The sequence below is a fragment of the Embiotoca jacksoni genome, unplaced genomic scaffold (assembly GCF_022577435.1).
Source record: "Embiotoca jacksoni isolate LCO1_2020_lvr unplaced genomic scaffold, fEmbJac1.0.p SCAF_4, whole genome shotgun sequence".
Classification (NCBI taxonomy): domain Eukaryota; kingdom Metazoa; phylum Chordata; class Actinopteri; family Embiotocidae; genus Embiotoca; species Embiotoca jacksoni.
Window position 1 is genome coordinate 23798862 of NW_027185392.1, and position 26363 is coordinate 23825224.

The 26363-nt window shown below is 42.3% G+C and overlaps 1 protein-coding gene across 1 annotated transcript in view; it reads left to right on the forward strand.

Annotated features, from left to right (window-relative positions):
* Window positions 1–14275, forward strand: part of LOC138209612 (histone H3) — an 89053-nt gene extending 74778 nt beyond the window's left edge. Inside the window, exon 2 of the mRNA XM_069168302.1 lies at window positions 14180–14275. The gene's annotated coding sequence lies outside the window, so the exon portion shown is untranslated. The remainder of the gene's footprint in view (window positions 1–14179) is intronic.
* Window positions 14276–26363: the final 12088 nt, after the last annotated feature.

Here is a 26363-nt window from a genome sequence, read left to right on the forward strand (position 1 = left end):
CTCATTTAAACTAATGTATTTCTTTCAAGATTGTGAATTTTCAGACTGCCTTTTCCTGCTTCCCCAAGAAATTCAAAACCTGCAATCCTCTGAGCTGCTCCCTCGCTTTGCTTTGTAAAAGCCCAAAACTAAAAGATTATTTTCCTACGACTTCAGTGGGACCGAAGTCCTGAGTCCTGCATTTAGGTCCCCCGTTCATCCTGATTTATGACAGATTTGACACACTATGTTTCATATTAATGTGTAATGTACTGTATATCCTGCATATTGTATTAGTTTGTATGATAACCCATACTGAACTGAAAAGAGAACAAAGACAACATATAGAAGCAACACAAAAGTTGGGACAGGGTTATGTTTACCACTGTGTTGCATCACCTCTTCTTTTAACAACACTGTAAATGTTTGGGAACTGAGGAGACCAGTTGCTGGAGTTTTGAAAGTGAAATATGGTCCCATTCTTGCCTCTTATGAGATTTCAGCTGCTCAACAGTTCAAGGTCTCCTTTGTCGTATTTTTAATTTCATAATGTTCCAAATGTTTTCAATGGGTGACAGGTCTGGACTGCAGGCAGGCCATCTTTGCACCTGGACTCTTCTACTATCCATCCATCCATCCATCCATCCATCCATCCATCCATCCATCCATTTTCTTCCGCTTATCCGGGATCGGGTCACGGTGGCAGCAGGCCAAGCAAGTGGGCCCAGACTTCCCTCTCCCGTGCAACATCTTCCAGCTCATCCTGGGGGATCCTGAGGCGTTCCCAGGCCAGCTGGGATGTATAATCCCTCCAGCATGTTATGTACTGAAAACCTCCAGTTGGAGGCGCCGAGGAGGATCCTGATCAGATGCCTGAACCACCTCAGCTGACTCCTTTCGATGCAGAGGAGTAGCGTCTCTACTCCGAGCTCTCTCCTGATGTCCGAGCTCCTTACACTATCTCTAAGGCTGAGCCTGGCCACCCTACAGAGGAAACTCATTTCAGCCGCTGGTAACTGTGATCTCGTTATTTCAGTCATGATCCAGACCTCGTGACCATCGGTGAGGGTCGGAACGTGGATCGAAAGCTTCGCCTTCCGGCTCAGCGCCTCTTCACCAACACGGTCCGGTGCAGCGCCTGTTGTACTGCTGCAGCTGCACCGATGCGCCTGTCGATCTCCCGCTCCATCCTCCCCTCACTCGTGAATAAGACCCCACATACTTAAACTACTTTGCTTGGGGCAGGCACTCCGTGCTCGCCTGGAGGCAGAGAACCATGGCCTCAGATTTGTAGGTGCTAACCCTCATCCCCGCTGCTTCACACTCGACTGCAAATTGCCCGAGTGAATGCTGGATGTCATGGTCTGAAGAGGCCAACAGGACCACATCATCTTCAAACAGCAGAGAAGCGATCCTGAGCCCCCCAAACCTGATGTTCTCCTCCCCCTGGCTGCACCTAGATATCCTGTCCATGAAGGTCACAAACAGGATCGGTGACAAAGGACAGCCCTGGCAGAGGCCAACACCCACCGGAAACGTGTCTGACTTATTGCCGAGAATACGAACACAGCTCCTACTACAGTTGTAGGTACTCCGGCACCCCCCCCCCCCCCCCCCCCCCCCCCCCACACACACACACACACACATACACACACAAAAAAAAACCCAGAGGGACCCGGTCAAAAGTCATCTCCAAGTCCACAAAGCACATATAGACTGGATGGGAAAACTCCCAGGGAGGGTAAAGAGCTGGTCCACTGTTCCACGACCAGGATGGAGTCCACACTGCTCCTCTTGAATCAGAGGTTCGACAAACGGTCGGAGCCTCCTATCCAGCACCCTGGCATAAGCTTTGCCCGGGAGGCTGAGTAGTGTGATACCACAATAGTTGGAGCACACTCTTGGTGACACTGAAGAGGGGTGTCAGCCATGACAGCCCAGCAATGTTCAGCGCCTTCAGCATCTCAGGATAGATCTCATCCATCCCCGGCGTCTTGCCACCGAGGAGCTTTTTGACTACCTTAGAGACCTCTGCCAGGGATATGAGTGTGACCCACCCCAAGTCTTCAGACGCTGCCTCCTCTCCATGATGCATGATGGTCGGGTTTAGGAGTTTCTCAAAGTGCTCTTTCCACCGCCCGACGATGCCATCTCATCCAACTCACCACCAGGTGGTGATCAGTTGACAGCTCTGCTCCTCTCTTCACCCAAGTGTCCAAGACATATACGGTCGCAGGTCAGCTGATACAACTACAAAGTCAATCATTTATATCTGGTCTAAGGTGTTCTGGTACCAGGTACACTTATGAGCTACCTTATGCTTGAACATGGTGTTCGTTATGGCCAAACTGTGACTAGCAGGTCATTCCTCCCAATCATCCCCCGCCAGGTTCTTCTGTCGTTGCTTACATGAGTCTCCCAAGAGAACTATGGAGTCGGCAGGTGGTGCCCTTTCCAGGACTCCCCTCCCCCACTCCACGAAGGCCGGATACTCCAAACTGCTGTTCGGTGCATAAGCACAAACAACAGTCAGAGTCTTCTTCCCTGGAACCTGCAGGCGGATGGAGGCGACCCTCTCGTTCTCTGGTGAGAACTTCAACATGGCAGCGCTCACCCAGGGTCTCGTGAGTATCCCCACTCCCGCCTGGCACCTCACCTTGATCAACTCCAGAAAAGGACAAAGTCCAGCCCTTCTCCAGGAGCTTGGTTCCAGAACCAGTACTGTGCATGGAGGTGAGCCCAACTATATCTGGCTGGTACCGCTCCACCTCCTACACCAGCTCCGGCTCGTTCCCCGCTAGCAAGGTGACATCCCACGTCCCTAGAGCTAGTCTATGCTGCCGGCAATCGGCTCGCCCGGGCCAGCCTGCCGCCCGGTCTGCAATGCACCCAACCCCGATGCTTGTCTCTGCAGTTGGGGGGTTCACAGGGTGGATGCTCCATGATGTTTCTTTGGGCTGAGTCCGACACATATAACATTTCACCCCATGGGTGAAGGCTTGGTCACCAGACGCTTACCGGCGAGCTCCCCTTCCAGGTCTGGCTCCGGGAGAGTACCCCGGTTTCCCTCTCAAACCCCTCCACCACGTTAAGGTGGCGATTCTCGGTGCGGTGCTATGGAGCCAGGCTGTTGTAATACATGCAGAATGTGGTTGGACATTGTTCTGCTGAAATAAACAAGACCTTCCCTGAAAGAGACGTCGTCTGGATGGCAGCATATGTTGCTCCAAAACCTGAATATATCATTCATTGATAACAAGTTAGATGGTCCCTCTCCTTTTTAGACCCAAGGAGTGGCTTCCATACTGTGGACTTTGTGTCAGGCCTGTGTCAGGCAACCCAGAAGCAGGGTCAGGAACTGTGGAGGTGTCAGTGGAGAATGGAGCAGTGGTGGTGCTGTCAGAGTGTGGTGCAAGGGCATCTGGCAGGGGTGGCAACAGCGAAGCATGGAAGAGGGTGTGGGACAGGAGAGGCAACGTCGGAGGAAACAATAGAATGCTTGAGACAAGGGTGAGATACAGAGAATGTCCCAAAGTGAGATACAGAAAATTAGGTTTCAACTTGAAAAAAATTATAAACCAAAAGGTTAAATTTCTAATGCAAACTGAACTGAACTTCTTTGAACACAATGACAAAACAGGTAAATTCTTTGCCAATCAACTGCAGAAACAAAGAAAAAAACACGAATAACAGCAATCAAAAACCACGTGGAAATTGAATTCATAACCCAAATGATATAAACTAGATCTTCCATAAGTTTGATAGGGAACACTCAGACAATGAAGACCCCACCCCAGTTACTCATGTTGAGAACATTAAACTCCCCAAACTATCCATAGAACAGGCAAACACATTAGACCAACTCATAGTCCCAGATGAACCATAAATCACCAGGTTCAGACGGCTCTCCTGTGGAATTTTACCAACAGTTTTGGCTGATCATATCTCCTCTGTTTATAAGAATGAATAATGAAATTAAATTACCAGGACACATGCCACCGTCAGACCATTGATGTGCCTTTCCCTACATGAAGAAAAGACAACAACAAAATAACGAAACCTGTAAAATTTTTAGCGCTTGCGGAATTTCACATTATAATTTGAGACAGCACAATGAAGAGCTGCTATGCTGAATCACAGCTTCTTGACTTCATTGTCAGAAGTAGAGAAAACATTGATAATGATCAGGGTTACACTTACACTGATGGAAAAGACAATCAACTGGTGAGGAAGAGGAATTCGCTGAGATGGGAGACTCAGTCGAAGGATGGAAATTTCCTTTGCTCTTACACGCCTTCCAGTGACAGCCAACATATACTGTAGGCCTATTGGGAGTGGAGAGAGGAGCCCCCGGGTCCAGCTAGGTGTCATACAGTCCACTTTTGAGCTGTTTCTGCCAGATTCAATTGAAAAGACACTGCTGGACGAGGCGACATGTGTGGCAACAGTGGAGTGAGTTGGATCGAGTCGACCTACAGGCATATCTGGGTGTGTACAGATCCAATAATGAAATTATGGATAGTTTATGGCATGCCCAGTCTGGTAGAGCAATTTTTGTGTTATTATGCCACTCGAGAAGTTTCATACCATCACAATAGTGAATCGATTTGATGATCGTTACACAAGCCCAGCATGCTGTCAACAAGACAAATAGAAGATTATTGACCATAAATTTAAAAAAAATAAGTGCAAAATTTGTGATAATGATGAAGCGGGATAAGAAGGAGCGACTCTTTCCGTTACTCTTTACCATCTTCATACTACCACTTGTGGCATCCATCCCGCCAAAACAACATTACAGTTATACAAACAAAACACTTTTATTATAAAATGTGTTTATATGCAGACAATTTTATTTTATATCTAACAAAATCATCAAACTCCCTCTAGAGGTCTCCAACTTTTTTACAAATCTTCCAAAATTTCAGACTACTCCATAAACTGGTCTAAATGCAATGAAAATGCTACCTTTCAAAGTAGCTGCAAGTAATATCAGATACCTGGGTATCAATTTCTCCACCAAACTGTCAAGAGTTATTTTCACTCAACTTTACCACACTACTTACAATAACCGAGGATGACCTCTCCTGCCGGAACAACTTACCCACCTCCTAAATCAGTAAAAACGTCAATACTACCAAAAATAAATGACTTTTGTTTCATGACTCCAGTTTAATCCACTTCACACTGGTTCAGCTCTGTGAACTCCATCATTGACAGATTTTACTGAAAAAAAATACGAAACCAAGAATCACTCTATCCACATGGCAGAAAACCAAACATCAGCCCCAAATTTCAGGTTCTATCATCACACCACCCATCTACGACATGTAACAAAATGGCTACAAAAGAACCAGCAAAAACAACAATAATAAACAATATCAAAAGCCATGAACTTTCACAATCAGATATCCCATTTCTTTCACTGTCAATTAAAACAACATTAAAAGTTGTGTTAAATACCCTGCCATAGCTGTGACTGACAGCTTGGTGGAAACTCAACCAAATCACAGGACATCCACTAACCCCAAATACATTCACACTAATATGGCATAACCCAGACTTTACGATTAAAAATAAATCTCCAGCATTCAATTCATGGAACACTCTTGAACTACCAGAGTCAGATTGATCAACTCCAAAAATTAACCAAAAAGTTTTTAAACTCCTGCCCAAAACAGAAAACAACCTTTCCCTCTGCATCAAAAATTGGGAAAAGACCTCGCCCTCGTTACCACAAATTTCAACTATTGAAATCAAATCTGTAATAACACTTTTCAATGTTCACACTAAAATACATTATGTTCTTCCACTTGGACGGATAGAATTGAATTTCAGTTTGACTTTACAGGAGTCATCTGTCTTCGTAAACTCTTCAGCATCCGGCTTTAAGTACTACTATTTACATAGATATTACATAAACTCACACCTTTTGTTGGATATTAGGATTTTAAAGTTACTTTTACATTTTATGAATAGGTGTTGATTTTGCCATCCAGACATACAGCACATAGCACAATAGCAACAGTTACAAACTCCAGAGATGAAAGAATAAATTACTTTAACTTTGTAAATCCATTTAATGACCATAAAAGTTATTATTATTTCCATGTCTATTCTACTCTTAATTGGAGAGGTTTGTTTCCATACCGTGATGATGAACGGAGGTGGGGTGGTAGTTGTGGGGTGCGACTGACTCATTGATGCGTCATGGTTGCTAGACATTTTTTTTCCATTTAAAGAGGCCAATTAGGCCTGCAGACCTCTCCGCTCATCACATGCCCATCAGGCCGAGGGCACAAACAAACACACCCAGGACCCTATTATCTTCCTGCACTCTTCAAAGGCAGTGAAGCAATTTCTGCCCCTCCATCTCTCTACAGCTAAAGTTTGGGAACCTCTGGGCTACTTACATATTTTTTTGAACTTTAACGGTGAAGAAAAGTAAACATAACCCTTACAGCAAACAGTAATATTAGACAAATTCATTTTTCAAATGTTGATGCACTGTTACATCTTGAACTACACACCTCACTGTACTTACTTATTAAGACTCAATTGGCCAGATATCAAAGCTTCCAAATGCTTTTGTGCTACCTAAGAGTCTTTCTATTTTTTTTGAATTTTCAACCACTCAACAAAATCTTTAAAAATATCAAATTTGCCACTGGATAACCACACCTATATTTGAAAGTGGGGTATAACACTATTCACACTGTTTTTTGTTTTTGTTTTTTTGTCAGAACCAGAGTTAAAATTTTCTGCAGAATTAATATTTTAAGCAATGTAAATAAAAACAACATGATTTGCAAATCATAAACCCATATTAAATTGAAAACAGACCAAAGACAACATATCAAATGTTTAAATTTTATTGTTTTATGAAAATAGATATGCTCATTTTGAATTTGATGGCAGCAACTCGTTTCAAAAAAGTTGGTATGTGGTCACCTAAAGACTGTAAAGGTTTTGTAATGCTAAAAAAAATAAAAGCTGGTGGAACATCTTACAACTAATTAGGTTAACTGGCAACAGATCTGTAACATCCATATAAAAAGAGCATATCAAGTTGAGTGGTAAACGCTCAAATATTTGACCTAAACCTGGGCAATCTGTTAAAGCTGAGGGGACAGAAATAGTTTGGTAGAGAAATGACAGAGATGGAGATGTCTAGAAATCAACCGAATCTACACAATTTACTGAAAAGTCTTTATATTTCTGCTCGAGTGATAAACCCAAATATGATTTGATTAATGAAATATAAACTCTTGCAGCAACAACTGCCACAACAATGGATTGTAAATAATGAAAATGCAAATCATTACTGTTTGTCATGTATACACAGTGATGAATAACCCTGTTTCTCATGTTGCATTGGGAAACCTTGAATTAGCAAATTTCAGCAGTTACAAAACTTAAGACAAATTTATTTTCATTGAAATTGTTTTACAGCTGTTGCTGAAAAAGTAGAAAATATAGCCAATTGTACAGCTGACACATGACCAGTGCAGGAAACCAGAGAGTTACTTCGAGAGGATTTCAGGTTTAGCCCTCCTCCCTGTCTTTGTGTGTGTTGTGGAATCTGTCCTAAATGAAAGCACATATTTCTGCTGGGGACCCAGGGGCCATGCGGGCTGGGCATCGGGGTGTTTCGTGCCGCCCCATCAGTTGGTGTTGGTGAATCAGTTTGAAGGCAGATCAAAAGGGTTTCTCTCCTCGAGCTGGAGTCCGGTGGGTCGGACAGAAGCGCTCCTTCGCCTCAGCTGTGATCGAACCATCAAGCGGAGCTGAGGGCGGAGCCTGTCCACTACACCACTAGGATAACTGTTGGACGTGGAGATGGAAAGTATTAGATTTCTTCTTTAGCCTTTGTTCCTCATGTCCTCATGGTGGGTGATGGAATATAAAGTATATACTTGGAAAAATGCTGTTTTCTGGAAGATTATCCCCCTGCAATGCGTCACCATTTTTTTTAATTATTATTATTTTTTATTGTATTATTTTTTTGGTACATTTAGGTGACACGAGTTTCAGCATTGGCGCTGAATGCTGAATGTCAATACTTTTTTTGTAGATTTTTTATGAAATAAGCAGGTACAGCCAGGAAGTGTCGGGAGCAAATAGTTTTGAAAGACCCAAACTAGCAATAATCGTAGAATTGGTAACTTTTGTTTGATATTTTATGCTTAAAACATGCATCCTGTATCTGTAAACCATGCACGTTAAAGTAAGCCATTGTGTTTGTGGAACACTTTTAGTGAAGTTAGTTATGTTAATCAGAACCTAAACAGATCTAAAGTATGCTGTAAAAATACTTTAAACTAGATTTCAAGGCAAAGTTGGGTAAGACTTTTAATTTGAAATCCCCTTGGACTGTTACGCAAATTAGAGGCGGAGTAGTTTCTTCATATTCCAAAAATATAGATGCAAATCTCTTCACCCAAATATGATTACGGAGATTGCTTGAATTTGCAATTGCAAGATCACTATTTCCTGGAGGAACTGAACAACAGTGAAAGGCACGAGACAAACTCAGTTGTACAGGTTGTTGTAAATTTGACATAAAAACAACAACACTTTACAGTGTTTTTCGCTTGAAAAATGTCATGCCAATGCAATCTGTTTTGTAAATAATTTGACTTGAGTAAAGTTTTGAATGCAGGACACCGTGTGGTATTAGCAGCTTTATTGAATTTAAGGACCTAAATACTTTTGCAGTGGTACCAGATGCAAAGTCAGAGGATTGCTTACGTAGATTATGGGTTATGAACCTCATGAAATTCATCATCTGGGGAACATAAATGTCTTTACAAAATTTCTTGGTAACTCATTATGTGATTGTTGAGGTACTTTAGTCCGGACCAAGGTGGTGGACGGCCGACGACTACGACCCCAACAGCGACAGTTTCTTCAATGTAGTAAAAACACATAATTGTGTGCAACGACTGTCACATTTTTCCAATGACTTCCTCTCACTGCCGTTTGGGGCCACCAGCATGCAACAGAACACACCCTGCCTCCACCCCCACCCCCACCCGCCCCCACCCCGACTCCACCCCCACCCGCCCCCACCCCTCTCATGCCCAGCCCTCCTGCAGCCTCACACCACTCCAGTCCCGCCATATCATCCTCTCACACACACGTCGCATCATAATTAGGCCATGTACAGACTTCCCCGATAACACGTACAGTTTATTTTCTGTCTTAATTCCTTATCAGATGCATCGATCGTGTGGCTCGTTGACTGATCTGGGGTGGCTGTCTGGAGAGCCGCGATAAGCCGTGTGTGTGTGTGTGTGTGTGTGTGTGTGTGTGTGTGTGCAGCAGCTCAGGATTAGTGCCTTATTAGCTCGCCCTTTTTTAACGAGGTTGACACCTCGATGCCTAACACAGGCTAAGACCAATAAACACACTAAAAGAAGAACTGGTTGGACAGTCTGAGAGGTGAAAAGCTACCTGCCAACATTCAGACAGGACGGATGGGTTCTGTCACTGCCAGAAACGTGCAAAAATGTATGCTTCATATGCACAAACAAGGGATCAAGAAGTTCCCAGACTTCTCCCGTTGTGTGCAACGTGCATGAAGCAGCTGTAACCTTTTTGAGCGAATATTCAAAGTTTAGTTGTACGATCAAAATCCAGAGAATTTCACACGTTTTTGCGAGTGCTGGTCCGTGAACACGGTGTGTGATTTCTCCGTGACCAAAGAGAGCACATCACCCCTGAAATGCTTCAGAAAACCTGCGGCACTGAAGCAATGAGTAACATTCGCGTTACAAGAAGGGTAAAACATCACACAGTGCTAACCGCTGCACCACTCGGCCGCCCACAATCATATATATATATGTATGAGATCAACAGTCCCACTTCATAGAAAAATGTATTGGATTAAATGTATCTTCTTTGTATGTGAAGAGACTTTTTTATTCAATGTTAAATGTTGTCTGAACACAAGTAGTCTAATTAAAACGGTCTTAAATTGGTAAAATTGTTATTCATGAAGCAGGACTGCTGCAGCGTTCCTCGATATGGCTAACAAGAGCACTACGGAGCGGTTAGCAGGTTAGTGAGCTACGTTGAGACTAAAGCTGGCTCTCTTTTAACCTGGCTCGATCACCATGGTCGGAGCAGGTTATGTTCCAGATATCAGATCCAAACGTACAAAAGTACTGACCAATCAATTCTCTCAGAAAAATATCGTCCACAACAACAACAGACTAATTGAAGCACAAAAGCATTGTACTTGTTGACAATGAACATAAATACTGCTTTGAATTAAGTTTTTATATTTATTTCTTATTAGCTCCTCAGTCCGTTTGACACCTCCGCGGCTGCAGATTAAATAAGACTAAAACGTTTGTCCACATCACAAGAATACATCTAAGAATATATTAATTTCATGAAATACACACGTGTAATTAGAGTTAGATATTCCTCTGCTCTATAGTAAGGTGATATGTTAAGCCTTTTGGGTTACACATTTACAGAGTCTGCCATTTTTTTGCATATCCAGCGTTCATTTGGCAGCTGCATCAGTTCTGCTTTCAGCCTGAATTATGAGTTTAACCTCCTCATATTTCTCTAAAATTATAAATTGCTTTTTGTTTGTAAAATGTTGCTGTGTTGTCAGTACTCGTGTTTGTGATTGGTCAGAGGCTACAAACACCTCCTCTTTGATGTGAAAGCACTCAGAGCCTGAAACAGAAAGCCTGGGTTAACAAAGAAACTTGATAACCTCCGTTATGTAACCGATTATCTCTGACTGAGGTTCCACTTTGTTGAGCAGACAGACAAAGAAAGACGCAGTATGTTGAACACCCCAATGATGGAAAGCTTTAAAAAACAAAATAAAGAAGCAGACTTTGAGCTGGGATTGCTGTGCGAAATTACCGTGAGTTCCAGGACCAGGACCAGGACCAGGACTAGCATCAGCACTAGCACCAGGACCCGGACCAGGACCAAGACCTGGACCAGCACCTGGACCAGGACCAGGACCTGAACCAGGACCTGGACCTGGACCAGCACCTGGACCTGGACCAGGACCTGGACCAGTAACTGGATCAGGATCAGGTTCTCACCGACAGATGCTGTTTAGAAATCAAACTTGAGTAAACACGTTCCAGGAGGTGCAGCTACCCGTGTGAACCTGCAGCAAAAGCTTCATCCAAATGACAAAAGCAAGCAGCATCTGTAAATACAAACCCAGACTAGTTGGCGACCTGTCGTTTGTGTTTGTGTGGGAATGACTTTCCTCCGAAAGAACAAGCTAACGACTGAAATGTTTACATTTGGCAGGAATATATACAACAATAAATAAGCAGGAAGCCGTGTTTGAGTAACTGATAAGGAGAACAGTTTACCTCCATGGACTCAATCTAAAACCCAAACCTGATTAATACTGATGTATGAAGAGGAAACTAGATTAGATTAGATTAGATTAGATTAGATTAGATTAGATTAGATTAGATTAGATATTTCTTGTTATCCACAAAGGGGGGAAAAAGAAGTTAACTGTTAAAAGAAGAGCAATCCCCTCTACTAGTTCTGTATGTGTGTGTGTATGTGTGTGTGTGTGTGTGTGTGTGTGTGTGTGTGTGTGTGGCATTGTGTGTGTGGCATGACTTGTTCTCTGTTGTCAATCAAACATCACAGGTCACTGTTCTTAATATGTGGATCACACTTGATTTAACAGTTGTTTCAATATAAACCTGGACTTTTTTTTTTTTTTTCAAAAATTCAAAGCTTGTTTAAAATGAATCTGAAGCTCCTGTTTGTTGCTCCATTGGACCTATTTTTAGAACCAGATTAAGAGTTCTCATTGGTTACTTTGGTGGATATCGAATATCAGTGTTATCACAACTGCTGCTGAACTACAGAAAAAAAACTAGTAGTTTTAATGAACCTAATTTTCTTTTAAAACAACTCTTCTTCTGTCTGTCTGTCTGTCTGTCTGTCTGTCTTCACTTATTCAATTCTCTGTGATTGCTTTGTTTAAAATTCGTTCATCTCTAACATGCGGAAGTGAAGGCAAAAGTCATATTAAAGGAAACAAACCTAAATATGTCAGTGGAGCTACATAAAACTTTCACTTGGTCCCGAGAAAGATCCAATTGGATTTTGGGGCTCAGAGGTGAAGGTCACTGGGATCTCACATCCTCCCATTCTTGTAAACACTAAATCTCAGGAATGCTTCGAGGTACGTTCTTAAAATTTGGCACAAACGTTCACCTGAACTCAACTTTAACCTGATTCGGTTTTGGTGATAAAAGCTCAAAGACACTGTGTCCTCACGCCCGTTCCATCCGTCTCTCCCGTTCTCGTCAATCTGTTTCTGAAGAATTTCTTCAAATTTGGCACAAACATTCAAGTGGACTCAAATCAAGGCCCTGAAAGCAACTGTAGGACCAGATGTAAACTTGGAACATTTCTCTCCTGTTGAGCTCTCTGAGTTAACGAGAATTATTTCTTCATCTGGATCCTCTAGCTGTCTGTTAGATCTCATCCCAACTAAACTTTTTAAGAAAGTCTTCCCTTTAATTAATACTTCCATATTAGATCAGATCAACCTATCTATTGTAACCGGCTATATACCGCAGGCTTTTAAAGTGGCTGTAATTAAACCTTTACTTAAAAAGCCGACTCTTGATCAGCTGTTTTAGGAAACTCCAGACCAATTTACAACCTGACGTTTATTTCTAAAATCCTTGAAAAAGTTGTTTCAAATCAACTTTGTGATCATTTATAAAGGAATGATCTGTTTGAATATGTTCAGTCTTTAGAGTTCATCAAAGCACAGAAACAGCTCTGGTGAAAGTTACGAATAACCTTTTATTAGCCTCAGATAATGGACTCATCTCTGGACTTGTTCTTCTGGACCTCAGTGTTGCTTTTGATACGATTGATCATACGATCTTATTACAGAGATTAGAAGATGTTACGAGGATTAAAGGAACTGCATTAGACTGGTTCAAATCCTACTTATCAGATAGATTCCAGTTTGTCTATGTCAACAATGAGTCTTCCAGACAAACAAGAGTTAGTTATGGAGTTCCACAAGGCTCAGTGTTAGGCCCAATACTTTTTACTTTGTACATGCTCCCATTAGGAGATGTCATCAGGAAGCACTGCATCAACTTCCATTGTTATGCAGATGACACTCAGCTATATCTTTCTATAAAACCAGATGAAACTAATCAGTTAGTAAAACTTGAAGCCTGTCTAAAAGACATAAAGGTCTGGATGACCAAAAATGTCCTGCTTCTAAATTCAGACAAAACAGAAGTTCTTGTACTTGGTCCTAAACACCTCAGAAACTCTTTCTGTAATCACTTAGTTACTCTGGATGACGTTGTCTTGGCCTCCAGCAAAACTGTGAGGAACCTTGGAGTCATCTTTGATGAGGACTTGTCCTTTAGACACCATATAAAGCAAATCTCCAGAACTGCCTTCTTTCATCTACGTAATATTAATAAAATCAGGAAAATCCTTCCTCAGCGTGACGCAGAAAAACTCATTCATGCGTTTGTTACTTCTAGACTAGATTATTGTAATTCCTTGTTGTTAGGATGTCCAAATTACTCATTAAAAATCCTGCAGCTGATCCAAAATGCTGCAGTAAGAGTACTGACGGGATTTAACAAGAAAGATCATATTTCTCCAGTTTTATCTTCTCTTCACTGGCTTCCTGTGAAATCAAGAATAGAGTTTAAAATTCTCTTGATGACTTACAAAGCTCTACATGACCAGGCTCCATCATATCTTAGAGATCTTATAGAACCATGTAATCCTAGCAGAGCACTTCTCTCTCAGTACGCTGGTCTACTTGTGGTTCCTAGAGTTTCCAGAAGTAGAATGGGAGGCGGAGCTTCAGTTTTCAGGCTCCTCCCCTGTGGAACCAGCTCCCAGTTTGTGTTGGAGGGGCAGAAACCCTCTCTAGCTTTAAGATTAGACTCAAAACGTTCCTTTTTGATAAAGCCTATAGTTAGGGCTGGCTCAGGTAGACCTGAACCAAACCCTTAGTTATGCTGTTATAGGCCGAGGCTGCTGGAGGACCTCGTTACATGCTGAGCTTCTTTTCTTTCCTCCTGCTCTTTAACTGACTCATACCTCACCATCTTTTTCTCTCCCATAGTTTCTTATTATTATCTGTTGTCTCCATTCAGTTCCTTCACTCGTGTAGTTTCTGTTCTTTCTTTTCCAGATGTCCCGTCATGGAGCTGCATGTCTCCGCTCTGTGATTGTCATCTCCACCAACAGTTCTTCTCTTCTATCTCTATGCTGTCCTTTTCTCTCTCTGCTCTCCTCTCACCCCAACCGGTCGAGGCAGATGCTCCGCCCTCCTCTGATCCTGGTTCTGTTAACAGATGCTCCGCCCTCCTCTGATCCTGGTTCTGTTAACAGATGCTCCGCCCACCTCTGATCCTGGTTCTGTCAGAGGTTTCTTCCTGTTAAAGGGAGTTTTTCTTCCTTCTGTTGGAGCTTTTTCTCCCTTAAAAAGGAGTTTTTTTTCCCTCCTAGCTTATGTGGGAATTGTTGAATTGTTGGGTTTCTCTGTATAATATTGTAAAGTCTTGCTGTAAGGACTTTAATGTGTTAAGTGCCATGAAATAACCTGTGTTGTGATTTGGCGCTATATAAATAAAGTTGAATTGAATTGAAATTGAAAATGAAAATGTGACTATTATTTTGGTGATCAGAGGTCAAAGGTCAAAGTTTGGGAACTCATGTCTGTCCCAATTTTTTTATGTGATATTTAAAGAATGCCTTGTGATTATTATTATTTGTATTTATGAAAAGAAAAAAAAATAGCACATTTCCAGCTACTCTTCAGTGTCATAACTCATCATGAATCATTGTCTTACTGTCAGGATCCCTGTCCTTCCTAGTGTTTTCCCTGTGTTGGTGGGCGTGTCTGGTGGTTGTCTGCAGCTCCTCAGGTTCCACCTGCTGTCCATCAACTCTGGTTCCTGACACAGCTGATCGTCATCCCACTAATCACCTCAGCAGTATATCTACTCCCGATCTTCCACTTTCTCAGATCTTATGTCTGCTTCAGTGTCAGAGTTCTGTCTGCCAGCCTGCTCAAACCAGCCTTTGTTCTATGGAGGATTTTCTGCCAGCCTGCCTGTGTCTCTACCTGTCTTCTGTGATACTCTGTCAGAAGAGTAGTCCTGTGCTCGGTCCACTCACCTGGGTTCCCCTCCTTGTCCATTGGCTGGTGATTCTCCACTCACCTGGGTTCCCCTCCTCGTCCACCGGCTGGTGATTCTCCACTCACCTGGGTTCCCCTCCTCGTCCACCGGCTGGTGATTCTCCACTCACCTGGGTTCCCCTCCTCGTCCACCGGCTGGTGATTCTCCACTCACCTGGGTTCCCCTCCTTGTCCACCGGCTGGTGATTCTCCACTCACCTGGGTTCCTCTCCTCGTCCACCGGCTGGTGATTCTCCACTCACCTGGGTTCCCCTCCTCGTCCACCGGCTGGTGATTCTCCACTCACCTGGGTTCCCCTCCTCGTCCACCGGCTGGTGATTCTCCACTCACCTGGGTTCCCCTCCTCGTCCACCGGCTGGTGATTCTCCACTCACCTGGGTTCCCCTCCTCGTCCACCGGCTGGTGATTCTCCACTCACCTGGGTTCCCCTCCTCGTCCACCGGCTGGTGATTCTCCACTCACCTGGGTTCCCCTCCTCGTCCACCGGCTGGTGATTCTCCACTCACCTGGGTTCCCCTCCTTGTCCACCGGCTGGTGATTCTCCACTCACCTGCCATCTGCTGCTCCTGCCTCTGAGTTACTGCACTCTCCTCTCTGGACTCCAGATCCTTTGGACCTCTGGCTTTCCCTGCCAGCTGTCTCTCACCTGCAGACCTCTGGACCCTGAACTCACCTGTCTGCCTGGTCCGTTGCTGCCCAGCAGTAACCTCCAGTAGCTCACCTGAGTTCTCCACTCCCTGCTGGATCTCCACCTGCATCTCCAATTACCACATCACAACTTGTTTTGACAATAAATTTGGTTAACCTTCATTCGTGTTGTGCTTTCGTGTCCATTTTCTATCGACACCATAACACTTCCTGTCAATCAGGTTCATTGGCCAAACATTTGAGCACATTCAAGGATTCCTTTCATGACTTTACTACATGAGTTTAGGTACATATGGATGTGAACTGCCACTTGACTGTTTGGCGGAGGCTACAATGCGAGGCCATAATTCTTGTTCAGTATAGTTCAGCATGGATGAAATGTAATGCTAAATGCATGTAAAATACCAGTTTAAATTCCCCACAGAAAACGCATTGAAAAAAAAAAAAGGTTCTGCATTAAAACACCCTTGAGTTGCACCCTGTAAAGTGGGTTGTAATACTCTGAGATTAGACCTTTTAATCATTACAAAGTCAGCAGCAATGGCAGCAATTATTTTATATTTTGCGTGGTACTTGAAAAGACAAAATAACTAAGCCTCCGTTCATGTTATCTTCCCTCTGACCAATCTCCACTGCCATCAGAAACCTGTGGGAGGAAACACCAGCAGCGTATGTTAACCAAACACATTTCCAGCATTTGCCATGTTTGTTCGTAGCCGGATACAGTTGTATGTAAATTATGTAATTTTAGAGTGAAGTTAGGTTTATATTGGGTATGTGGTGGTTAAAGGATCTCCGGAACAAACATGACACTCTCACTCTCTCTATCTCACTCTGTGTGTGTGTGTGTGTGTGTGTGTGTGTTGTGGCCTTTTCGCCTGACAGACTTGGTCCCTGAGGAAGGGGGGGAGGGAGAAAGGGGAATCACTGTGGCCTCTGGGCGAAGGCTGTGAATGGACTCCCATTAGGACACTGTTATTGGGACTCCTTTATTAGCATTTCGGCCCATTGTCTCCTCAAACAATGGCGACAAACAAAACATTAACATGGAAATGAGTGAAATGTACCTAATTAGTTTTCTCTGCTGGTGTTGTTAAGCAAAAGATGAGCTGGAAGATGGAGCTAAATTGCTTTTGAATCCGCCAGCTTCAGCTCTGAAGACCCTCAGCAGCAGCAGCAGCAGAGTTTTGAAACTCCTTCAGGGAAAAGCATTTTTTTATGGTTGTTTTAAAGTTGAAATCTCAATCAAGAACACAAAAAAACAGAGTCATTCAGATGCTAAATGCTGGGATGATGTGTCAGGACGCTGAAGCTCTTATCCAAGTTAAGAGTTAAATTCCCCAACTCGAACTGTAAGTGTTTAACAAGTGTTAAGGTTAAAAGTAAGAGTCAGAGTTTCTTGACCCTTTATGAGGTGTCTATAGCTCTGACAGTTGAGTGGGTTGCCCACTAAGGTTAGCGGTTTAATCCCCGGGTCCTCCGTTCCACATGCTGAAGTGTGCTTGGGCAAAACACTGAACCCTAAGTTGCTCCCGATGTCAGCCGAGCACTTTGCATGGCATCTCTGTCACCATTGGTGTGAATGAGAGGCACATTAAAAATGGGCTTTTAGACTGCCAAGAGAAAAAAGCAGTATATACATGCAGACCATTTACTAAAGGCAAGTATTGTATGCATTGTAGGCATGAAGTGGATCTGTCTTTCTCAGACTGCTGAAGCCTCGTACTGTTTTAGCTTCAGATAAGCTTTGAATAAATATGATTTAAAACAAGATTTGAGAATTTTACTTATTTTAAGAACATCAGAAAGCAATATTTTAGTGTCCAGTATGAAAAGGAGAAATAATACAGTAAGCGAAACCTCCTTCAATGTTCTTTAGTTATCAGACACAGACCACCGCTATCGTTTTCACATATCTAACATTTAAGTATGTTGTTATACGAGGCTCCAAAACGGGTCTTTGTTTGTTCGTGTTTGCATGAGATTCACTGGATTTCCATGTTTTCATGAAGTCAAGTCTCAGATAGGTGCTTGTGCTCTGCAACAGGTTTGGTTCTTAGTTCCTGACGATGAACGCTTCGCAGCAAGCAGATCGTGAATCAGCACCTCCGAAGCCTGCCTCTAAACCGCGCTGAAGAGCAGGATTAGGCCTGTTCATAGGCTTTACTGGGCTTTAATCTTTAATCCAAAACCATGATTTACACCGCACCTTCAGTGGCTGTCGCTCATCGCAACATAAGATCAAACCATCGCACAAACACTTCAGTGTCAGAGGCCACTCAAACAAAAGCTGTTTGCTTTGAGTCCCCAGAGCCCGGCGGTGCTTTAATTGTGTGAGTATGCAGTGAGCACACGGATATGAAGCCTGCAGGGATCGTGAGTGGTTGAGATGAACACGTGGGAAACGGCTCGACTCAGGCCCGCGGGACTCTGCACGGAACACAAAATACAGCCGACCTGCGTACTCACATGAAAGATCTGCAGCGTGGAGTAAAGATGAGTCAGGACTTGGGAATCAGTCGTTGATTTGGAGTGTCTGAACATCATTTCTGCTCAGATGGAGAACATACTGTAATCAGGCATGTTGATATCACCTCTTCTGTTTTAGAGAAAGTTACCATTCTGTAACTCAGATCAAGAAAAACTTCCAAGCCTGTTGGATTTTAAATGTCATTTTTCTCTTTAGTTCAAAAGGAATTTGACCGGTCTCCTTTCTTGCAACAACCTGTACAACATATTCTTAAACTAGTTCATTATTTTGTTTACTACAATGACTTGTGACAGTTGCCCTGATTTATACATGAAGTGTACCATAAATATTTATTCATTGACCAAATACATTTTTGGATTTGAATTGAAACTGAGGCTGCTTCTAAACACAGGTAGCCAGTAGGCACACCTGTTGCTAATTATGTCTCCTCACTCATATTATCAATCATGAAAGTGAAATATTTCAAACTGAAGAAGAACTAAACTTGTTTATAAAATGTCCACCAGCCAGTTGGGAATAGTGAAAGGGTAAATAATATAAATAAATAGAGCTTTAAAATGACAGAAATGCAGTCATTGCGTGGTCTTTGCAAAGTGCTCGCCGTGGGCCGGTGTTCACCCGCAGGCACTATTTTATTTCTGCACACTGGCACTTCTCTCAGGCAGCCAGTACACCTCTCCGCCTTCTCCTGAAAAGTGTACCGGCACAATGGCACTAATTAAATGCTGGTACCCGATTGGATCAGTGGGAAAGAGGCTCTGTCTTTGATATGTTGTGGGAGGGTTAAGGTTCGGGTTAGGGACCAGTTGATTGACAGTGAAACAGCCAATCACAGCAAGAGCGCCACCCTTCCTCCCGCCTTCCCTTCCTCCCTCCGCCTGATCCTTTTCAGAATCAACTCTAAACTAACGACATTACTCGTGGGGCACGATGTGACGCTTACCTGTTCCTGTTCTCGCTTGCCTGCTTTTCTCTTTACTCGGCTAGTAACATTACACCGACCTTTTAATACTGTTGGCTCGGCTCCAAAAGGGCACAAAGAGAACCCGAACAGACGACGACGACGACACAGCAAAGCTCCAAAAGTGCGATCCGACCCAACCAGTACTAAGCGCAGGCCAACGTAAGCATCAGCAAAACACCTGCAGCTACAAGTCAGTTTAACTCCAGAACATACTGGTGTTATTTCTGTAAGTATGTGAATGCCGTGATCATTAGGAATTACTTCATTCATCTTCCTCCCAACAATGTCTTGTACTCTCTGAATTCTTGCTGAATCTACTGTCTCGTCTCCTCACCTGATTCTCCAGACTTCTCCAGAGTTCAGATGACAAAGCGGTTGAGGTCCCCATTGGCTGTGACTTCCTGTAGCTGTTTCACATTAAAAGCTTATTTAAAATGAAAGAAAAACTTTCTTTACAAAGTTGTGACCGAGTCTTGCTTCTCTAATATGTGAAATGGTTGCCCGCTTGTTAAAACAAATCTATGTTGTCAACATATAATAGAAATTCTGAACGTAACTGAAACCAGCATTTAACACGGCAACATGTGACTAAGTGGAGCACTTTTTAGTTTCCACTTCACAACCACTGCAAGAAATTCATCCATACTGCTGAAGAACGGCTCGATGACTTCTTTTATGATTTCAATCACTGGCGTCTTGATGACATGAATGATGATTTTGGAGCAATCCTGCAGTTCCAGTATCGGCTTGTCAAACACTTACAAACTTAACATACGGCCTGCAAAAGTACCTTTAAACTGCTTCCCACAAATAAAGTCATTGTACTCAAGAGGAATCCTTTCTTCACAACGTTTTCTTACTGCGGATACAACAGTTACCATCAAAGAGTGAAAGCTGCTGTGAAGAGCCAGTTTAAAAACCCAACAGAGATAATGAAGATGGATGGAGAGTTAACGATGAACCTTCCACCACGTTAAAGTCTCCGTGGCACAATGGAGGGAGGTGACGGAGGTGAAGGGCCAACGTTTCCCTGTTACTGTTTATTGTTCAAAGGCAACTCACTGACTGATTGCTAATAAGCAGCCTGATAGCATCAATAATGGGCCGCTGTGAGAGGAAACATAATTAGCTGCTGGTCTCAGGTCAGTGATGGAAGACAAAGTCATTACTAACTGTTTGAAAAATAGATCAATCAACATGACCGGGTCCGTGTTACTGTACTCTAAACTGATCCACGGTACAGATTTGATTATTGAATGTATTGATATCGGAGGAACATTTACATTTGAATGCACTAGAAGTTGGTGTGAAGAGGGAAAGTAGATTTATCGCTCTTTAAAATCCCTAAAATTATACCGTATGTGTATTAATATTATATTAAGAAAAATTGCTTCCGATTTCCCAACATTTTTGTGTTATACCACTTTAATTTCAGTAGTCTGTGTCTGTCTGTGTGTGTGTGTGTGTGTGTATGTATGTATGTGTGTGTGTGTATGTCTGTGTGTGTTGTGTGTGTGTGTCTGTGTATGTGTATGTGTGTGTGTGTGTGTTGTGTGTTGTGTGTGTGTCTGTGTGTGTTGTGTGTGTGTGTATGTATGTATGTGTGTGTGTGTATGTCTGTGTGTGTTGTGTGTGTGTGTATGTGTATGTGTATGTGTGTGTGTTGTGTGTGTGTCTGTGTGTGTTGTGTGTGTGTGTATGTATGTATGTGTGTGTGTGTATGTCTGTGTGTGTTGTGTGTGTGTGTATGTATGTATGTATGTGTGTATGTGTGTGTGTTGTGTGTTGTGTGTGTGTCTATTCTCTCCAGGTACCTCCTCCTCTTAACTGGCTGATTAGCCACACCAGAATTTCATTGCTCATCACGGGCAGAGTTTAAAAGCTCAGATGAGCGTGTCGGGCCGCAGTCGGCCATCCTGACGCCTCCTGATCGCTCGTCCTCTTTAGTTTTGTCAATCAGCTGTTTTGTTCAGCAATCCTACTGCTTCTCCTGAAGTTATCTTTTTTGTAAATAAATTACTGAGTTTATTTATACGATTGTTCTTCCGCCTCCTTTTTATTTCCCTGGGTTTTCTTTTTGCCATGTTGTTCCTTGCATCTCCTAGACCCACTCTGGGGGACGAAACACAGTGTTTTCTGTTAATTTTATCAGTTTGATGTCACGCGATGCCCCACTTACACCAGGTATTAAGATGCGATCTATACCCGGAGACATTATCTGCATACTGACATCAGATCTATGGGTCTTTGCATTTACACCCGGTATTAAAATGCATTCTCGTTATCTGGATGTGTGATCCAATCTCACTGTGCAAATTAGTTAGTCAGGGCTGGCTGACTTGTCAACAAACATGGTGCCTTCCTGCTTCTACCTGTCACTACTGTCAGGCTTCCTTGCGTGAGCAGGTAAAGGTGGAGGACGGTGGCCTTTCAACTCTGGGGCTGATGATTTTTCTTCAGAAGATGGTCATAAATATGGTGCAGCTCACCTGCCCAATCTATGTGTGCTTTTACACCTGGCATTAGCGTGCATTTTCCCTCATCCACATACGCTATCTGCATATTAATTCTAGGTGTAAACGGTGTATAGTGGACAGAACTGAAGCTTCTTTAGGTTGTGCCTTTTTCAATCTGTTTTATCTGTTCTTTGTTTTCTGTAACACTCAGAAAAAATATAAATGCATCAGTTGAGGTAACAGACTTGTTTTATACACAAAAAGTTTATTTCTCTCAATTGTTTTTTCCACAAACTTGCTCAAATATCTTTAAGTGAGCACTTCACCTTTCCCCAGATACTCCATCCATCGGACAGGTGTGCTCCATGGAGGTGCTGATTAAACAGCATGATTATTGAACAGGTGTGCCTCAGACGAGTGAAAATATAAAGCCACTCTAAAATTGGAAGTTTCATCACAAAACATAATGTTGCAAGTTTTCTCCAAGTTCAGAGAGAAAAGTGCAGAAACGTCCACCAGACCTGCTGCCTGTGAATTGAAGGTTGTTGTAGTTGTTTCATGTGTTAAAGTGGGATGCTTGGTCGACCCTTCCAACCACCTCAACCTCCTCGCTATAACAACAACACAACTTCATCATATACTCACCTCAACATAAAAATGATTTATTTTATGGTATTTGCTGAAATGAGTCACAGCACACGTTCTCTTCTCATTCAGTGTTTACTGTCTCCTGTTCAGTGATAGTTTTATTACTTAAAGTCTTTTTACTATACATTTTTTCATACCTATATAAATATCAATATTTCCTTCCCTTCCTTCCTCTGTTGTCCTTTTTAAACACACAGCAGCATAATTTCAACACAGTATACGTGTGTTTTAAAAAGGGTTGTGGACAAAGATGGCTTCACTGAGGAACGTATCGGTCTCTTGCAGTCAGTCCACTCATCTACTGCGTTTGCAAATTTGCATCTTTCTGACTCCAAGAAGCAGCGATGCTTCAAAGCCGAATAACACACACACAGCTAACACAGTTTACCAGAGTGACATCACTTCACTTCCTTCATCAACAATCTCTCCATAATCATCAAAGCTGTTCCTTGTCTCCGCCTCCCTGCTCTCTCCTCGGGGAGAAGGTTTGGGAATTTCCCAGCTTGCTTCTGTGCTGCCGGCCCGGGGTTAATAGGTGTTCAACCCTCCTATTATCCAGGAGCGTTTGTGAATTCCCAGCCGAGTGATGTTAACCACTGATATCATATATATGCTAATGTGGATGCTTAATTGTAGGGGAGGGGCCGGTGGGTGGGAGGGCAAGGGGTTGCGATGAAGTGTAAAATTGATTTGTGAGGGCTGGTATTTGATCGACGGAGGGGGTCGGAGCTGCAGGCAGGGGTCCGGTGCCACAACTTGTTCTATTACAGAAGAATATACCTGCTCCTCGTCCCTGATGCTCAGTATTGATGTGTGAGCATTTCCTACAGTACACTCTGCATGAATGAGGATTTTCATGTTGGTTTGAGGGATTAATTGCTCCCACTTTGCATAATTAAGCACACTTCAAGTATTTAGAAATGATTGTATTAATTAGTAATAGGGCGAAGTTGAATTGGCCAATTGATGTTGAGGGAATTCCCAACTCAAATTTAGTTAATTACTGGAAAACGCCAGTGATTAGTCAGCAAAGAGTTAAGAAATGGAGCTAAAAGACTCAATGGAAAGAACATACACATTTAATCTGGTGCAATACATTATATTTAGTGATGTTATTTAATAATGTAATTATGTAAAGTTAAGTTGGTATAATTGTTATAAATGTAAAAAGAACATGAATTCACTCTGTGTGGTGAAGTCAAAGAATGAAGTATAAAATGGAAATACTCAAATAAAGTTGTAGGATGTATCTAATTCCATGATATATCTATGGATGGAATAATTAATGTCGGGCAAGTTTATGTATATTAAACAAAATTTAGATGTATTTGTTTTGCATATGGACTTTAATCGGAGAGAGTAGAGGAGAAAATAAAAAGTAAATAAATTCATACAGATAATTTTATAATAAATATATTCTTAAGGTAAATCAGCATTTTCATCCAAAATGCAGGTCTCATATATTCTGGGGTAAACAAAGATATGTGTTTGGGTTTTTTAAGGGTGCTCTAGTAAACAGTAACCTAATCTAATGGTGATTGAACCACATTCCCAGATATTTATAACTGAATTCCAGGGCCGTTGTGTGGTGGTTGTGTGGTTGTGTGGTTGTGTGGGTGGCAGGCAGCTGTACGATAGATTTTTGGCTTCCTGGCCCGTGTTGACTGCATCCAGTCCTAGTTTGAGGTACAACATGAGCATTAACGAGACGAGTGTTAGTGGAGCTTTTCTGGTGTTACCTCCAATCATTCTCACACTCTTACACCTAAAGAGAAATGTCACAGCGCAAACTTTAAAGAGGTTATCAATAAAGTGTCTCATGATTAAAAAATCAGAACTTCTTTTATGGTTGCAACTCTCAAAGTCTTCCATCTCTGTAAAATCTAAATCAAAATCACAACCAACCAAAGTTTTCCACATTTTCGTTTGGAAGGACCAAACTGTGCATCTTAATGTGTAAATCAAGCACACCGAGACAAATATGTTTTCCTTTGATAAGTTGAATTTCACATCTGCTGCCAGCCGCTGCTCACTCATTGTGGCTCAAGCTGAAGGTTTTAAGCTGCCGTACGTGAGCCGCATGGCTAAACGTCTGCTGGCTTTGAAACAAACAGCCTGCGAACGCTTTAAGTATATTATCAGCCAAGTTCTTTTAGGAACGTATTGCTAAAGGAGCTTACCATTTAATTAATGTAACTTCAGCGAGATTACACCCGGCCCAGCCTTGTAAGCAGAGGCAGAGTCTTATTGACCTCCTATGCAAGAGCTTAAAGACACAAGAATGGCGTTTTTACAAAACTTTGATGGGATAACTAGTATAATCTTTCACAGGAATGGGAGGAATAAAGTGTTTTAAACATAATACCCTTCCAAACTCTGAGTGGGCCGGTGTGACACTCAAGTGCTGCACTGTGACACAGAAACTTTGTTATTTTATCTACCTTGACTTTTTTTTTGGTCTTTTTTATTTGTCGAGCAGGACTGACAGAAAGAGATGTTTCAGGTTCTAACTGGAAAATGATCCGGACAAAGCAGATTTCAGAAAGACACAGAAACATATTGTGAAACCTTTTGTTGTTTTTAGAAAAATAAATTTAGATTCATTTTCTATAAATTTGTCTGTTGTGAAGATGGATAAATGATGATGTAACCTCCTGTGGAACCCATAATTAGATGTTGGTAGTAACAAATAATGAAAAATAATGCTAAAAAATGAATACAATACATCAATAAACATTCAAAGTTAGGAATGCTAAATCGCAATATGTTAATAGACTGAAAATATATTTAAAATGTGTTCAATTCTAAAATGAATTTGCAGAAAACGTTGTGAATATTTGGATTTTCGTTCACATCCATACACACATTCACTCCTTAAAATCAACAATATATAATTGTAATGACTAAAAATTAGAAATCTAACAGTGTCACTTTTCTTCCTTTAATTTCAATTTTCATGAATAAAAACTTGAATCTTTTATAAGTGTTTCGATGCTCAATTTTCCACGTTCTTGTGTTCTCCACCCGTTTACCATCCCAGATGTGACCGACGCCCCCGAACCCCCTTCCTCCATTATTTTTTTTCGGTGTTGCCCTTTCAAACATTCTTGAACAGTGGGATAAAGGGGACGGGAGGGATTGGGGGAGATTAGGCTACGGGATCCTCTAGGCATTGTCTGAGAATCTGGAGATAAAAAAAAACAAGAAAAAGCACTGGTTTTGATTTGGTGGCGTGGGGGAAGGGAAGGACGGGCGGGGGGTGGGAGGGGGAATAAAGGGTGGAGTTTGCAGAGTCGGGAGGCAGGTGGTGTCGTTGGTTGGTTGGCTGGCTGCTGTTTGGGGTTTCAGAATAAAAGGATCTACATATTTGGAAGTGATGGACAGAGAAGACGCGGCAGCTCGCTGCTTCCTGTTTATTGTTCGAGAATGATTAGTTTGCTGTTTCGTGTGAATGTGGAGGATTTCCAAAATGATCATCCCTGATCCAGATCATTTTTACAGATACTGTCGTGATATCGTGATAATATGATCATGAATCTGTGTATGCAAAGCAATAAACTCCTATATTGATTTTTGTCCTGTCCAGGGTCACAGAGGTGCCGGTATCAGTCCCATGTCTTTATAATGTGGGAGGGAGCCAGAGTACCCAGAGGAAACCCAAACTCCACACAGAGCGGCCTGCGCTGAGGTTTGAACCCAGAACCCAACAGTGCCGACCGCTGTGCCACACCACAACTGTGTCATTTCTCAGTTTAGAGTACCAACATGTTGGTCATTCAGTCTCTTGACTTTTACATATCAAATTTACAGAGGAAAAGGTAGTTTCCTTTTCTTGTTGATTGATTTTAATTCAGACAAAAATAAAGTGACGGTACAATTAAACTCACTATGGATATTTACTCTGGTGTCATTGTCCTGGTCTCCAGTGTTAGTGTGAAGGTTCTTGGAGTTGTTTTGACCAGAATA